We start from the raw sequence: 18,814 nt of genomic DNA, 5'->3' as shown, positions 1-18,814 counted from the left end.
GATTATGTAATTGGTTGGTCATGACTCATTGTGAAACAAAATATAAATCGCGGGAAGTGTGGTGTTAGATGGCATTCGTTGTAGAACCTCCCTCTCCTTCAAAAGGACACTGTAATTTCCCTGTTAATAAAATTTTCAATCAATCAATCAAATAACAACCGCTAACTTCACTGTTAGATGGCATGCTTTGTAGCAACCTATGTATAGATGTAGCACTGTCTATCTGTATGTCATATATGTTATGATGCATTGAAAATGGGGGACCCTGATGTAAACAAGACGAAAGTCTTTCTCTGGTCTGCATCCCCTTAACAATTGTGTGTATTGAGCAGTACTGTATTGTACCCATTCTGCAATCTGGTAATAACATTTTCAATCAATCAATCAATCAATCAATCAAATAACAACCGGTAACTTCACTGTTAGATGGCATGCTTTGAAGCGCTGCACCTCCCAGCTGCTTCCCAGCTGCTGGTGGTTTTGTGAATAAATCTCCATTATGCTTCAATTACTGTGTGTTTATTGTATAGCAATAAGGTTGGATGAATTCGGCCATTGTATAAAAGCATTACATCACGCGACAGAGTGTGTTATAGAAATTAGATCACGCCTATGGGGGTCTAACGACCCTAACAACCACCCATAGGCGTGATCTAATTTCTATAACACACTCTGTCGCGTGATGTAATGCTTAAATATGAATGGAAATAAATGAGGAGCCTGACACCTGGGAGGAATGGTGGTGTTGACAGCAGACGACAGGGACAGGTGTGGTCTCTACTAGTTACTGTAACTTGTAGATTACTTTACGTAAGACTGCTGACATTTGACAAGTTTGACTAAAGTCCCTTTAAGGTAAAATGTTAGGTCTTATATTAGTATTTGTGTATTCTGAAACATTTCTGCTAAAGTCTTAGGTTACTCAGGAGGATGAAGGACAGGTGTGATTTGGTGAAGTAGTTTGGTCAAGTTTATAGTTAAATATTCAGAACAGAACTACAGGAACTTGGTCAAGGACAAAGTGACAGGGATGGATGGACACATGTCTCCTGTAGGGATGGACACATGTCTCCTGTAGGGATGGACACATGTCTCCTGTAGGTACTATAGGTGTTGTGAAGGGCCAGATTAAACCGAATATATATATTTATTTATATATATATATTTAATTGTATTTGTATATTCTCTAATACTCCCTGATATCCCTTGTATATTCCTTGTACAATATGCATTGAATATCCATTCTAGCCTACTGAACATCCCATAATAGTCTCCATTCTGCTATTGGTCGAGACCTTGGTGCCAGGCTGCCATACCCCTCAGACCCAGTTCAAACGTACCGCTCCACATGTACGAACAAGTCCTAGTTCCGCGTAGGAATCTGGCTACCGCACCACTAATGGGACTATTTGTTCATAGTGCGTATATATACTGCGCTACTAAAGTAGGACTTTCTTTTCAGTCCAGTTTCTTACCCTCCAATAGAGTCACAGACGTAAAGCCTCCCCGCGACGCCACGTGTGGGAGTAAGGCCAAGTTCGCCTACCATCGGTATTGAGACATCGTGTATATTAATATTTGAATAGTCATATTTGGCACTATATCGTCGAGTTGGACGTAGTCTATTAAGCTAATAATAGTCTGTTAATATATAGTGCTTCGTGCGGTGAGAATACTACCGTAGTCAGTACCCCATCGTTTCGGGCAGAGAACTGGCTGCTTACCCAAGGTGGTTGACCCTATGTGAAGCTGCACCCGAGGAGCCCCAGAGCCGACGAGCGAGTGGACCTGTATACCGGATTATTCTACCGACGACAGCCCGCCTTCCCAGGCACGGATTATGCTTTGGATACTTTGATTATTCCATGGATAAAGACCCCCGACACTGCCGTGTGTTGGAACCCCCCCCCCTGGAGAGGACGCAAGGTGAGGAGACGCTCTGCAAGACGAGGTCGCTTCACGTCTCTCCCCCGTGGACCGGAGAGAGCCGGCCCACAAAGAGTCCACCTGCTTTCATCTGTGGTCCAAGGATCGCCGGCGCATTGAACGGCACTACAGTGGGTTCACCTGGGATACCCTTGGCCGGACGAGGCAGCCGGATTCTACCCCCCCCCCCCTCCTACTCCTGTCGGCTTACAAGCGACCGGATTAACCCCCTCTAGTGTATCTAGTATAATCATTAAAGTATCATTGCTGTTATTCCTTAACTATTCCAGGTCGTATATTTACCACCTGCGCCTTCAGAGATTGGACATTCTCTGTTGATATACCGACGAATACTCCTTGCCATAAAAGTGCATACTATTTCAATTCATAAATGTAATTAAGTGATTAAGTGCTTACTCTACACACCATCGCTGTGTAGAAATAAAGACCTGTTTCTAATTCGTACATTTGTGTTGGATCCGTTTCATCTACGTGAGAGTGTTCATGATAATATATTTATGCCGTGTACTGGGTGGCCGAATATTAAGTACAAAGGTAGTGGTAGTAAGTATCATATCTAGTAATACAGTCAGGGAATTGTACCCCTCAGTTACAATTGGTCCTTCGAGCCGGATGGTAATTAGTGTAATATTAATATAGTGTTATTAATATTGAAATGGCCTATGATGAACACTCCACGAAACGATCCTCCTAACCAACGCCCGCAGCGCGAACGACGGCTCCCTCAGTACTTAGAGGCTTACGCTGTCAGTCAACAACCTAGTCTTCTACTAACAGTAAACGCGGTAAAACTAGAAAGTAAAAGTATGTCTAACCCCAACGCCCAGACTACCCCGACCATAGAGGCCCCTACGGGCTCTAATGTAACTGACCAAGTTCACGGTGGGGACCAGTGGGAACCAGACATGACTTCACATCCCGCCAGTACTGAAGAAGTAGTCCCCGATGAGTCCCGGGAGGAATACAACGCTACAGAGAGAGAACTCGGCACGGAAGAAGACGGGGAGAGCACCGTGGAGATAGAGCTCCAAGGCTCCGCAAGGAGTACCCAGAGGGAAGGCTCCCCTATACAACCGCCTTCTCCAGAGGCAGAGAGGACCCTACAGCAGGCCTTCCTCATCAGCCTGAACGCCGCTGCTGAACGCGACCGACTGCAGATCCAGCAGCGAAGCGAACACGAGCAGATACGTCTAGAAATAAGACGCATTCAGATGGAAGAGAATGTGGCCCGAGAACGAGCCGGTGCTCAACGGGACGCAGCGCGCGACAGACAGCAGTCGCAACTAATAGAACAGCTGATCAGACGGACAACACCCTCTCCCTCCGCCAGAGGCTCCAGGAACTCGTCTAGACACACCTCCAGGGCGGCATCCCCTAGCCGAGTAAACAACCCTGAACTTGACCAACAGACGAGGTCTATACCCCCCACAGACCACCTCCCCCCACCGGTCCAAGCGAGACCTAGCAACCGGGAAGGAGCAGCATATCCTGTGGAGAGGCTAAACCAGAGACTACAAGCACTGGATGACCTAACTGAAGACGAAGAGGAAGAGGAGGAGAACCACGCCCGAAGACAGCACAGTACTCTACCGGACCAGGAGGTCCGGTACAGCCCAGGCTATACTCCCGCGGAGCTGCGCTACAGACCCCCGACTCTATACACGGGTGAGCACGACGCACGACCCGCACCGAGGAACAGCACCTGGACAAGCGGGCCATGGTACACTGCCGGTACCAGCCCATACCAAGGAGCGGGAGGAGACTCGCCTAGGAGGCCTCTCCCCCAACGCTCGCCGATGTATCCACAGTCAGCGTCATACATTGGCACGCCTATGGTACCCGACTTCACCCAAGAGAACCGGGCCCAGTATACAGAACTCCGCATGTGTCTGGAGACCATGTTGGTGGATGTATTGGATGAACGCCACAAATACGCCATCCTACTGAAGCACTTAAAGGTACCCCGCGCACATAATATAGCGCTCGCCTACGCGACTTCCACCACCCCATACACAGCAGCGCTGGTAGCATTGGACCAGAGGTATGGGCGCATATGGGATTACGTGATCCAGGAGATCCGACACATCGACCGCTTACCCCCAGCAATAGACAATCGAGCACTGGACGACCTGTCCATCAGAGTGCAGTCCCTGGTAGGGATGTTGGGAGCGCAAAGAGAGAAGGGGAGGCATGAACTTTACGCCAACTCAAATGTGGAAAGGATTCTGGAGAAGCTGCCGCCCGCTCGTCAGGAGCGCTTTAGGCGGCAGAGGGACCACAGAGACCCGAATGGCCCCGAACCGAACCTCCTCGATCTAGCAGACTTCCTGGCGAGAGAAGTCAGCAGCCTACGGCTAGATACATTCGGACGGAGCACCCCTGGCTCCAGAGAAGGAACCAGACGACTAAATGATGGAAGAAGATCGGTGACTGTGATGCACCAATCGGAGTCAGTACCGAGCAGCAGGAGCCACAGTACCCCCTCCAGAACGGAGAAGTGGAAGATAGTGTGCCCCTACTGTGAGAAAGAACACTGGCTAGCGCAATGTGACTCCTTCCCCAAGCTGAACGCGGAGGAAGCAGGTCAATGGATAAAGTCCAACAAGCGCTGTTTTCGCTGTGCGCGCTCACACATGGCAGCCGAATGCCGCTTAAAGAAAAGGTGCACCAAGTGCGATGGAGCCCATCTGGACATACTTCACGACAGTAACAGACGGCGCCCTTCACCCGCACCATCCAGCCGCAAAGCGAGCGTCATGTACATCGATCCCGCCAGCAGCAGTGGAGCCCGAGTACTCCTAAAAGTAGTGCGTGTGACACTAAGCTACCAGAATAAAGTCCTGGACACTTACGCCGTCCTCGATGACGGGTCAGAGAAGACCCTGCTGCTCGCCTCCGCTGCGGCCCAGCTAGGGCTGCGGGGAAGCGAAACCCAAATGACAATTCGGACAATAAGACGAGATTTGAAGACGATAAAGGGCGAGAATGTCTCATTCTCTATCGCAGCAAGCGGCCAGCCTGAGCGACGGTACCAGATTGCAGACGCTTTCACCAGCCAAGAAATAGGACTGTCGCGGTACACATACCCCGTCGCCAAGCTGATGGAGAAATATGCACATCTGCGCAAGTTACCGATCCCGCTCATAGACAATGCTATGCCGACCCTGTTGATAGGCTCCGACCATGCAGACCTCATTGTCCCGATAGACCGGGTTCATACCGGACCCCGAGGCTGCCCTGCAGCAGTCGAGACCCGTTTGGGATGGACTCTCCAAGGCCCGCTCGCCAAATCTCTCAACCGAAGTACAGCCACTAGATGTCTCCACTCCCGAGTCACAGAGGGAGAAACCGCACTCCTGCAACACGTAGAGCGGCTATGGACCTTGGAACAAATGCCCTTTAAGAACGGAAAGAAAGACATTCGCTCTAAAGATGACATTTACGCCATTCACCTCCTCGAGACAGGGACCAAGAGAGTCCCGGTCAACGGCGTGTTGAGATACGCCACGCCACTCCTGCGGCGAGAAGGAATGCCTACTTTCCACGCCAAGACAGACGCCACAGAACGGTACCTGCTGAACACGGAGCGGCGCTTAGCCAAGAACCCCGCCCAAGAGAGTGTATACCGCGCTGAGATTGAGAAGCTCATCACAGCGGGACACGTCACAAAGATGGACATTAAAGAGGCTGACCAGACCACTGAATCGTGGTACGTGCCCCACCACAAGGTCCATCACAACGGTAAAGACCGCATAGTATTTAACTGCAGCTACCAGATCGGATCCCAAAATCTGAATAAAGAGTTACTGCCCGGTCCCACACTCGGCCCCTCCCTACTCGGCGTTCTACTCCGCTTCCGCCAGGAAAAGGTGGCCATCAGCGGGGACATTAAAGGAATGTTCCTGCAGGTGAGATTAGTAGAGGCGGACAAGCCCCTGTTACGGTTCCTATGGAGAGAGAAGCCAGGAGATGAGCACCCAGCCATCTACCAATGGGAAGTCCTCCCCTTCGGAACGACGTGCAGCCCCTGCTGTGCGACATTTGCACTACAGAAACATGTAGCAGAGGACCCAGCAGCGGACGAAGAGGTCCGACACAGCGTAAAGAACAGCTTCTACGTAGACAACTGTCTACAAAGCCTTTCAACCCAGGAAGAAGCCGAGGCTCTCCTGATTAAACTCCGCGCCTCATTGATCAAAGGCGGCTTTGATCTCAGGCAGTGGGCCAGCAGCGATCCGCAAGTACTGCGCAGCCTCTCCTCCGAGGACAAGGCAGCCAGCAGCGAGACCTGGATGGCTACAATCCCGGGAGAAGCCCAGGAGATGACCCTGGGATTGGTGTGGCGATTCAAAACAGATTCGCTTCACTACAGACACAAGCCCCTGACTACGGAGCAGGGAAGGCCGGCGGCAGCGCCGACCACCAGACGGAGTGTGTACACAACACTCGCCCGACAATATGACCCGCTAGGATGTATTCTACCGTACACCACCAGGGCAAAAATGATTGTACGAGCATTGTGGGACAAGGACCAGGGCTGGGACGACCCCATTCCCGCACACCTTGCATCCACCTGGAGAGAGTGGGAGATGGAGCTCCACTCACTCCCAGGCGTTAATATGCGCCGAAGCTACTTCCCACCCACGGTGAGGCCAGAGACATGTAAAATGGACTTACACGTCTTCAGTGACGCCTCAGAGGTCGCCTACGGATCAGTAGCCTACTTGCGGGCCCAAGACCAGGGGGGAGAGATCTACACAGCATTTGTCCTCGCCCGCTCGAGAATAGCCCCACGCAAGCAACAATCTATCCCACGTCTAGAGCTCTGCGCAGCCCTAGCCGGAGCGCACCTAGCCACGCTCATCCAACGTGAGCTCACCATACCGGTGTCTAGAACAATCCTGTGGTCAGATTCCACGACGGTACTCGCCTGGATCAAATCGGACTCATGCAAGTACAAAGTCTTCGTGGGAGTCAGAGTCACCGAGATTCAAGACTTAACCGAAGAGTTAACCGGAGAAACAGAGTGGCGCTACGTTGATACAAAACAGAACCCAGCTGACGTCATCACCCGGGGGATGCCCCTGGATGACCTCACCCGTCGCAATGTCTACAGTGACGGCCCCGCATTCCTAAGACTCCCGGAAGGACAGTGGCCCATGCCTATCCCGAGGGAAGCAAGTCCAGAGGAGGTGGAAATTAAGAAGTCTGTGTTCTGTGGATTGAGCACCGTAGCCTCCACCGACCCTAACATAGACGATTGCACGTCCATAGAGAGTGCACAACAAAGAACATTCCTGCGGTACCACCCGGAGTGCAAGTCCCCTGCTGATATGTCAGCAGCTAACTACGAGGAAGCAGAATTGCTTCTACTGCAGCGAGCCCAGAGAGACTCGTTCCCCGATGAATTGGCCTGTCTACAGGGAGGAAAGCCCGTCCCATCCGACAGCAGATTAATTCACCTGGCCCCCGAGAGCGACGCTCACACCCTCATCAGAGTGGGTGGTCGCCTACGCAGAGCCCCCAATCTACCGGATGACATTAAATACCCGATCGTATTGAACAGCCGACACAAGGTCACAGAGCTGATCATAAAGAAATACGATGAGGATGTACATCACGCAGGAGCAGAAAGAGTCTTCGCGGAAATCAGACGTCGTTACTGGATCCTACAAGGAAGAGAGGCGGTACGACGCTTCCAGCGAACATGTCTAGACTGCCGCAAGTGGCGCGCGCAGCCCAGCATACCAAGGATGGCTGACCTTCCTCCATGTCGCCTCCGAATCGGTGACAAGCCATTCCACTCAACGGGTATGGACTGCTTTGGCCCGCTGCACATAAAGAAAGGAAGAGGAACCGAGAAGCGGTGGGGTATTGTATTCAAATGCATGACCACCAGAGCGATACACATCGAGCTTCTCCCGACCATGAGCACAGACTCATTCCTTATGGCCTTCCGTAGATTCACATCACGGAAAGGAAGACCGTCTACCCTATTGTCCGATCATGGGACAAACTTCAAAGGCGGCGAAAGAGAGCTGAGAGAGAGCTTCCAAGCTATGGGCCCAGAACTTAAGACCCACCTCGCTCCAGCACAGGTTGATTTCCAATTCAACCCCCCAAACGCACCCCACTTCGGTGGCACTTGGGAACGAGAAGTGCGCTCCATAAAGACAGCCCTGTACGCAGTACTTGGGGCCCAGACTGTGGCGGAAGAAGTCCTAATGACAGTCCTCACGGAGATTGAGGGAGTACTTAACTCGAAGCCCCTCGGATATGTCTCCAGTGATGTGGCGGATATCGACCCAGTTACCCCCAACACACTCCTGATGGGGCGGCTAGATCCTGCATTACCACAGACAATGTACCGGCCTGAAGAAATGAACGGCCGACGAATGTGGAGGTACAGCCAAGTATTAGCCGACAAGTTTTGGAACAGTTTCCTACTGCACTACCTACCGTCTCTACAGACCCGCCAGAAGTGGGTAAAGGAGAGAGACAATTTGACAGAAGGAACAGTCGTCATGATTATTGATCAATCACTGCCCAGAGCTATGTGGCCGGCCGGCCGCGTAAGCAAAGTGATCACCGGTGCCGACGGCAAGGTCCGAGCAGCTGAAGTGCTCATCCAGGGTCGCACTTACACCCGTCCCGTGGCAAGGCTCATAGAACTGCCTCGACTCCCAGACACAATCGATGATGACCATGACCCTACAACCCTATGACTTTGTGAAGTTGACTGACCCCTACAGCAAACCCTTATGTGTAAATAGACAACGCGATTAATCTGTCTCTGTTTAACTGATTAGGTCTGGGACCTATTCAGGGGGTGGCTGTTGTGAAGGGCCAGATTAAACCGAATATATATATTTATTTATATATATATATTTAATTGTATTTGTATATTCTCTAATACTCCCTGATATCCCTTGTATATTCCTTGTACAATATGCATTGAATATCCATTCTAGCCTACTGAACATCCCATAATAGTCTCCATTCTGCTATTGGTCGAGACCTTGGTGCCAGGCTGCCATACCCCTCAGACCCAGTTCAAACGTACCGCTCCACATGTACGAACAAGTCCTAGTTCCGCGTAGGAATCTGGCTACCGCACCACTAATGGGACTATTTGTTCATAGTGCGTATATATACTGCGCTACTAAAGTAGGACTTTCTTTTCAGTCCAGTTTCTTACCCTCCAATAGAGTTACAGACGTAAAGCCTCCCCGCGACGCCACGTGTGGGAGTAAGGCCAAGTTCGCCTACCATCGGTATTGAGACATCGTGTATATTAATATTTGAATAGTCATATTTGGCACTATATCGTCGAGTTGGACGTAGTCTATTAAGCTAATAATAGTCTGTTAATATATAGTGCTTCGTGCGGTGAGAATACTACCGTAGTCAGTACCTAGGCCTGCCGCGATAAGCAATAAATCGATTAATTGCCGCGATAATTAAAATGAATGCAATGATTTTGACGGGCGCGATTAATTGCTATTTGCGCGTTTGTTTTAATGAGGCGGACCCAGTGCCCCTTGTCAGTCACTGTCCGTGTTGGGAGGCGGGCCGCTGGCTTTCTATTCTACTAGCATTAACGTTACTCATACAAACAGAGTAAACACAGTTTTCAATCAATCAATCAATAACAACATTAACGAGACCCTCGTTGTGTCTATTCTGCTAACGCTAACGTTACCTCTCATTGTGTCTATTCTACAAGCGTTAACGTTACCAGTCGCGTCTATTTGCTAACGTTAGCATTAGGTAATAACCGGTTTAAAATGGATGGTGATTACCTCACGTTGTGTCTATTCTACTAGCATTAACGTTACTCATACAAACAATCAATAGCGAGTTATATTGATCACGCTATGTACGATAGCCATGCTAAAACGCTAGCACAACATTAGCACCTAACCTAACAACAAGCCTTAACAAGTCAGCGATCTTTTTGCGAGACTAAACTCTCCGCTCGGTGGCAAATTGTGTTGATGTCGGTTTTGTTTAATCAATAAATGAGGCAGAATACACAGTGACTGTATCCTTTGTTTATTGCACTTGTGCCTGCTGCAAACATAATGCTTATGAAATCCTAGAGACGCGTCTCTATTCTGACCAATCAGTGGTCTGCAGTGTTTCACGTGACTTTTCTGGTACCCAAAGTACCTGATAATCGCAACAATACTTCCGGTCCGGTCGGTGGGCTTCAAAATAAAAGTCTAAAACACCGGAAAAGACGGAGCGGTGGGCTTCAAAATAAAAGTTTTGGGAAATAAATTTCTCCAAAAAAAAAAATTCTCTAACCGGTCGCAATAATATCGCTTATCGCGATATTTTCGGGGGCAATTAATCGCCCAGCAAAATGTGTTATCGTGGCAGGCCTATCAGTACCCCATCGTTTCGGGCAGAGAACTGGCTGCTTACCCAAGGTGGTTGACCCTATGTGAAGCTGCACCCGAGGAGCCCCAGAGCCGACGAGCGAGTGGACCTGTATACCGGATTATTCTACCGACGACAGCCCGCCTTCCCAGGCACGGATTATGCTTTGGATACTTTGATTATTCCATGGATAAAGACCCCCGACACTGCCGTGTGTTGGAACCCCCCCCCCTGGAGAGGACGCAAGGTGAGGAGACGCTCTGCAAGACGAGGTCGCTTCACGTCTCTCCCCCGTGGACCGGAGAGAGCCGGCCCACAAAGAGTCCACCTGCTTTCATCTGTGGTCCAAGGATCGCCGGCGCATTGAACGGCACTACAGTGGGTTCACCTGGGATACCCTTGGCCGGACGAGGCAGCCGGATTCTACCCCCCCCCCCTCCTACTCCTGTCGGCTTACAAGCGACCGGATTAACCCCCTCTAGTGTATCTAGTATAATCATTAAAGTATCATTGCTGTTATTCCTTAACTATTCCAGGTCGTATATTTACCACCTGCGCCTTCAGAGATTGGACATTCTCTATTGATATACCGACGAATACTCCTTGCCATAAAAGTGCATACTATTTCAATTCATAAATGTAATTAAGTGATTAAGTGCTTACTCTACACACCATCGCTGTGTAGAAATAAAGACCTGTTTCTAATTCGTACATTTGTGTTGGATCCGTTTCATCTACGTGAGAGTGTTCATGATAATATATTTATGCCGTGTACTGTAGCTCTCACCTCCATAGCCATGAAGTGCTTCGAGAAGCTAGTAAAGGGCTACATCTGCTCCTCCCTCCCCATCAACATGGACCCCCTGCAATTTGCATACCGCCCCAACAGGTCCACGGAGGACGCCATATCCCATGTGCTGCACACAGCAGCATCACACCTGGACAAGAGGCAGGGGAACTATGTGAGAATGCTATTCATCGACTACAGCTCGGCATTCAATACCATAGTCCCCTCCATACTCATAGCCAAGCTCAGGGACCTGGGCTTGGGCTATGACCTCTGCCAGTGGGTCTTGGACTTCCTGACTGGCAGACCCCAGGTGGTGAGAGCAGGCAACTGCACCTCCTCATCCATCACCCTCAACATAGGGGCCCCCCAGGGCTGTGTTCTGAGTCCCCTCCTCTACTCCCTGTACACACACGACTGTGTGGCTCAGCGGAGTAGCAATACAATCGTCAAATTTGCTGACGACACAGTGGTGGTGGGCCTGATCTCTGCCAACGACGAGAGGGCCTACCTGGAAGAGGTCAAGGTCCTGGCGGGATGGTGCCAGGAAAACAGCCTCTCCCTGAACGTCAGCAAAACAAAGGAGATGATTGTGGACTTCAGGAGGTCGGGGGTCAAGGACTACAGCCCCCTCAGCATCGACGGGGCACCGGTTGAGAGAGTCAACAGCTTTAAGTACCTCTGAGCCTACATATCCGAGGACTTGACATGGACCACACACATTAACAGTGTTGTGAAGAAGGCACGACAACGCCTCTACTTCCTCAGGCGCCTAAGGAAGTTCCAAGTCAGCCAGAAGATCCTTAAGAACTTCTACTCATGTACAATAGAGAGCATCTTGACCGGCAACATCACCTCCTGGTTTGGGAATAGCACTGCACAAGACCAAAGCAGACTACAAAGAGTGACACGTTCAGCCGAACGCACAATTGGAGGGGGGCTCCCCACCCTCCAGAACATTTACTACAAGCGTTGCAAGGGCAAGGCTAAGAGAATCATTAAAGACTCCAGTCACCCGAACAACTGCCTCTTTGAACTGCTGCCGTCAGGCAAGCGATACAGGAGTCTCAAGGCGAGCACAGAAAGACTCAGAAGAAGCTTCTATCCCCAGGCCATCAGGCTGCTAAACGAACAATGAATGAACACTACACAACAACAACCACCAAACGCACATAGCACACACATCCACACGCACACACTCACTTTAAACAAACACACTGTAGCACCCACTCCACACACTTATAGCACACACCCACTTTAAACAAACACACTGTAGCACCCACTCCCCACACTTTATATTTATGGATGAAGGATTGCACTACAACTCGTACACCTTACTGTAAATTGTACCTAAAATTGTACCTCATCCCATTTCTGCTTTGCACTAGATAGTACTGTACATTAGTACACTGCATAGTATTGTGTATTGTATATTATATGGTAACTCAGAACATTGTACATATGTCTATACCGAACACTGTGACCTCATTTTCTTCTTCTAAATTCATGCTATATTATGTTATTATGTTATTTGATACTATCTTGTCTAGCACAGTCTCTGGAGCGTAACAGTAAGAAGCATTTTGTATGAAAGTATTCTGTACTTCTGTATGACAACTATTAAAGAACTTGAACTACTGGGTGGCCGAATATTAAGTACAAAGGTAGTGGTAGTAAGTATCATATCTAGTAATACAGTCAGGGAATTGTACCCCTCAGTTACAATAGGGATTGAACCTGTAACCTTCTGGTTACTTAACGGTCTCTCTGACCTCAAGACTACCCTGCAGAGCAACCACACAATATATTTCAGCAAAGAGTATAAGATACACAACTACACATTTAATAGAAGATACACAGCCACACACACCACACGCATGGAGAATCCATTATTTGAGCACACACACACACACACACACACACACACACACACACACACACACACACACACACACACACACACACCATCATCATCATCATCACTAAATGTAAGCCACTACAGTATAAGATACATACACAGCCACACAATCAAGATACACAACTACACATTGTATAAGATACACAACTACACGTATAGTATAAGATACACAACTACACGTATAGTATAATATACACAACTACACATAATAGTATAATATACACAGCCACATATACTGTTGTACACGCACGCACGCAAGCACGCAGGCACGCACGCAACAATTTGTTCCTCACATTTTTACCCATTCACTCACACATTCACACACCGACGGCGGAGGCAACCATGCAAGGTGCCAACCTGCTCATCGGGAGCAATTAGGGGGTTAAGTGTCTTGCTCAAGGACACATCGACATGCTGCCCGGGAGGAGCGGGAATCGAACCGGGAACCTCCGGATTGCCAGATGACTGCTCTACCTCCTGAGCCACTGTCGCCCCGATTACAGGTTTATAATCATAATGTGTAATCCAGACTAATGACATGATTCTCTGCTCCTCCATATAGACTACTAAACATCTGTATGGACTACTGGACTTCTGTATAGACTACTGGACCTCTGTATAGACTACTGAACGTCTGTATAGACTACTGAACCTCTGTATAGACTACTGAACCTCTGTATAGACTACTGAACCTCTGTATAGACTACTGAACCTCTGTATAGACTACTGGACCTCTGTATAGACTACTGAACCTCTGTATAGACTACTGAACCTCTGTATAGACTACTGAACCTCTGTATAGACTACTGAACCACTGTATAGACTACTGAACCTCTGTATAGACTACTGAACCTCTGTATAGACTACTGCACCTCTGTATAGACTACTGGACCTCTGTATAGACTACTGAACCTCTGTATAGACTACTGAACCTCTGTATAGACTACTGAACCTCTGTATAGACTACTGAACCACTGTATAGACTACTGGACATCTGTATAGACTACTGAACCTCTGTATAGACTATACTGAACCTCTGTATAGACTACTGGACCTGTGTATAGACTACTGAACCTGTGTATAGACTACTGAACCTCTGTATAGACTACTGAACCTCTATAGACTACTGGACCTCTGACTGAACCAGTGTTGGGACCTGAGGGAAGCTCCTTTGCATTAATTAAAGCAAGTTGAAAGAGCCATTTGATTGGTGTAGAGATGATGTGCATAGGTAATGTGTCCAATTGATGTGCTTTAACCACAAGCAGCTCCAGTTGACAGGAATCAGAGTAGTTATGAAAACAAAAGTAACAAATCATGACCAACCTGAAGAAACTGTAAATCCGACCAGCAGCTACCAGCCTCTATATAGTTCACCTCAAAGCAACACAGTCACTGTCGGGATGAATGGGAATGAAAGGGCTGCGGTCAATCATGTGTGAACCAGAAACAACCCGAGCTTTAAAAGCTTCCTAATGCTTTCTACTGGCTCCATTCACACACACACACACACACACACACACACACACACACACACACACACACACACACACACACACACACACACACACACACACACACACGCACGCACACACGCACACACACACTCACACACACACACACACACACACACACACACAAAAGCACGCACACACACACACTTTGAACTTTTTGCACGACAAGGCTGTCACATCCAACCTACAACGACATAACCTGCGAAGAACCACAGTTCAAGTCTGAGAGAATTAATTTCAGTTTATATGAAGCCTGTGAGACCTATTGGACCGAGAACTGAGACCCAGCTGAGGACAGCGGTGCCGGGCTGTCGAAGCTTCTGGCTGGCATGGCCGCTGGGTTATATAAAACCATCACCTCACATAATCCATCCATCCATCCATTCTATCCATCCATTCTATCCAATGCTAAAATAACGCAACGTTTCGGCACTTTTTTTTTATTCTAAGGAGCTCGTGCGTTAGTCATAGTAAAGACCAAGTGAACCTATTATTAAATCGTGTTTAGTCCAAAATAAATAAATAAATAAAGGACTACGGATGATTATGGATAAGACGGTCCCTTGCTCCGCAGCATCTTGTACTTTGTCTTCAGCGGTTCGTGAGAGGTTGACAAGCCGATGTTGGACAGCTGATCCCAGACCCGGGGACCACACAGCCTGCCTCTCGGCCGGAGTTGGAACCGGAGAGCCGCAGCAAAACACACACGACCAAGAAAAAGAAAAGCCTCTACATACAGATACTGTACAACCTGGTCCAGTACATGAATACATATAAATACCCAATACATAATAGTAATGTACAAGGCACTTACCCGTAATTGTATTTTTCTTTTTTTAAATAGTTTCTTTCCCGGTCCTATTATTTAGTCCCAGTTCGCCAGTGCTGGATGAGAGCGCACACCACCAGCGGCCAGTGTGTGTTGAACGCGTGTGTGCAGCGGCAGGTCGCAGCATCTGTGTGTCATGATAGCAGCAACGTGCGTCCCTGCCGTCTCTCTCTCTCTCTCTCTCTCTCTCTCTCTCTCTCTCTCTCTCTCTCTCTCTCTCTCTCTCATCTGTATGGACTACTGGACTTCTGTATAGACTACTGGACCTCTGTATAGACTACTGAACGTCTGTATAGACTACTGAACCTCTGTATAGACTACTGAACCTCTGTATAGACTACTGAACCTCTGTATAGACTACTGAACCTCTGTATAGACTACTGGACCTCTGTATAGACTACTGAACCTCTGTATAGACTACTGAACCTCTGTATAGACTACTGAACCTCTGTATAGACTACTGAACCACTGTATAGACTACTGAACCTCTGTATAGACTACTGAACCTCTGTATAGACTACTGCACCTCTGTATAGACTACTGGACCTCTGTATAGACTACTGAACCTCTGTATAGACTACTGAACCTCTGTATAGACTACTGAACCTCTGTATAGACTACTGAACCACTGTATAGACTACTGGACCTCTGTATAGACTACTGAACCTCTGTATAGACTATACTGAACCTCTGTATAGACTACTGGACCTGTGTATAGACTACTGAACCTGTGTATAGACTACTGAACCTCTGTATAGACTACTGAACCTCTATAGACTACTGGACCTCTGACTGAACCAGTGTTGGGACCTGAGGGAAGCTCCTTTGCATTAATTAAAGCAAGTTGAAAGAGCCATTTGATTGGTGTAGAGATGATGTGCATAGGTAATGTGTCCAATTGATGTGCTTTAACCACAAGCAGCTCCAGTTGACAGGAATCAGAGTAGTTATGAAAACAAAAGTAACAAATCATGACCAACCTGAAGAAACTGTAAATCCGACCAGCAGCTACCAGCCTCTATATAGTTCACCTCAAAGCAACACAGTCACTGTCGGGATGAATGGGAATGAAAGGGCTGCGGTCAATCATGTGTGAACCAGAAACAACCCGAGCTTTAAAAGCTTCCTAATGCTTTCTACTGGCTCCATTCACACACACACACACACACACACACACACACACACACACACACACACACACACACACACACACACACACACACACACACACACACACACACACACACACGCACGCACACACGCACACACACACTCACACACACACACACACACACACACACACACAAAAGCACGCACACACACACACTTTGAACTTTTTGCACGACAAGGCTGTCACATCCAACCTACAACGACATAACCTGCGAAGAACCACAGTTCAAGTCTGAGAGAATTAATTTCAGTTTATATGAAGCCTGTGAGACCTATTGGACCGATAACTGAGACCCAGCTGAGGACAGCGGTGCCGGGCTGTCGAAGCTTCTGGCTGGCATGGCCGCTGGGTTATATAAAACCATCACCTCACATAATCCATCCATCCATCCATTCTATCCATCCATTCTATCCAATGCTAAAATAACGCAACGTTTCGGCACTTTTTTTTTATTCTAAGGAGCTCGTGCGTTAGTCATAGTAAAGACCAAGTGAACCTATTATTAAATCGTGTTTAGTCCAAAATAAATAAATAAATAAAGGACTACGGATGATTATGGATAAGACGGTCCCTTGCTCCGCAGCATCTTGTACTTTGTCTTCAGCGGTTCGTGAGAGGTTGACAAGCCGATGTTGGACAGCTGATCCCAGACCCGGGACCACACAGCCTGCCTCTCGGCCGGAGTTGGAACCGGAGAGCCGCAGCAAAACACACGACCAAGAAAAAGAAAAGCTCTACATACAGATACTGTACAACCTGGTCCAGTACATGAATACATATAAATACCCAATACATAATAGTAATGTACAAGGCACTTACCCGTAATTGTATTTTTCTTTTTTTAAATAGTTTCTTTCCCGGTCCTATTATTTAGTCCCAGTTCGCCAGTGCTGGATGAGAGCGCACACCACCAGCGGCCAGTGTGTGTTGAACGCGTGTGTGCAGCGGCAGGTCGCAGCATCTGTGTGTCATGATAGCAGCAACGTGCGTCCCTGCCGTCTCTCTCTCTCTCTCTCCTCTCTCTCTCTCTCTCTCTCTCTCTCTCTCTCTCTCTCTCTCTCTCTCTCTCTCTCTTCTCTCTCTCTCTCTCTCTCTCTCTCTCTCTCTCTCTCTCTCTCTCTCTCTCTCTCTCTCTCTCTCTCTCTCTCTCTCTCTCTCTCTCTCTCTCTCTCTCTCTCTCTCTCTCTCTCTCTCTCTCTCTCTCTCTCTCTCTCTCTCTCTCTCTCTCTCTCTCTCTCTCTCTCTCTCTGGGTCAGTCCATTATCCGAAAGCGGGAGGGGGGCCGTATCAAACATGACGACAGAGGACCATGACCACGGTGCGCGTTGAGTCAGCTGATATTGAACATGCCAATAAACGCAGTAGAAAATGCCATGTTGGACTTGTTGGTGCGTTTATTTGTCATGTTTACAGAATGATAGCAGTGTAGCTGTAGAGATCAGACAACGTTAGAGAGAAAATAGAACAGGCCAGTGTTTTGTAGCCTCTGATGATAACTGCAAAATACTGTTGTAAAATGCTGTTTTATTGTTCTTACAATAGTGTGTGTGTGTGTGTGTGTCTATTCTATTGTATCTACTCTACTGTATTGATTCTACCGTATCTATTCCTCTGTGTATATTCCTCTGTATCTACTGTAATGTATCTATTCTACTGTATTGATTATACTGTATCTATTCCTCTGTATCTACTCTACTGTATCTATTATATGGTGTCTACTGTATCTATTATACTGTATATTATATTGTATCTCTACTGTATCTACTCTATTGTATCTACTCTACTGTATCTACTCTACTGTATCTATTCTACTGTATCTACTCTACTGTATCTATGCTACTGTATCTACTCTACTGTACCTATTCTACCATATATACTCTATTGTATCTACTCTACTGTATTGATTCTACTGTATCTACTGTATATATTCTACTGTATATTATATTGTATCTCTACTGTATCTACTCTACTGTATATAATCTATTGCATCTCTACTGTATCTATTCTACTGTATATACTCAACTGTATCTATTCTACTGTATCTGCATCATACATATCTGTACATATTAATACTACAACTCTGTACATACATCTGATTAGCACTATTACTCAGTAGTACTTGTTTATATATTGTATACCCAGTTTAATCACATGTACATTGTATATTACTATTGCCATTTACTGTTACACACTCTGGTTGGATTATTTTCATTGTACTGTATTTGTGCTGAATTAATCTAATCTAATAAAAATGTATGGATTC

At 47.6% G+C, this 18,814-nt stretch overlaps 1 protein-coding gene across 1 annotated transcript in view; it reads right to left on the bottom strand.

The window, feature by feature from the left end:
* Nucleotides 1-15,502, bottom strand: part of LOC311223298 (dematin-like) — a 196,920-nt gene extending 181,418 nt beyond the window's left edge. Inside the window, exon 1 of the mRNA XM_084308090.1 lies at nucleotides 15,366-15,502. The gene's annotated coding sequence lies outside the window, so the exon portion shown is untranslated. The remainder of the gene's footprint in view (nucleotides 1-15,365) is intronic.
* Nucleotides 15,503-18,814: the final 3,312 nt, after the last annotated feature.

Source organism: Notolepis coatsorum, assembly GCF_963971535.1.
Source record: "Notolepis coatsorum genome assembly, chromosome: 2".
In the NCBI taxonomy this organism is placed as follows: domain Eukaryota; kingdom Metazoa; phylum Chordata; class Actinopteri; order Aulopiformes; family Paralepididae; genus Notolepis; species Notolepis coatsorum.
This window is presented reverse-complemented; position numbering and strand designations above follow the sequence as displayed.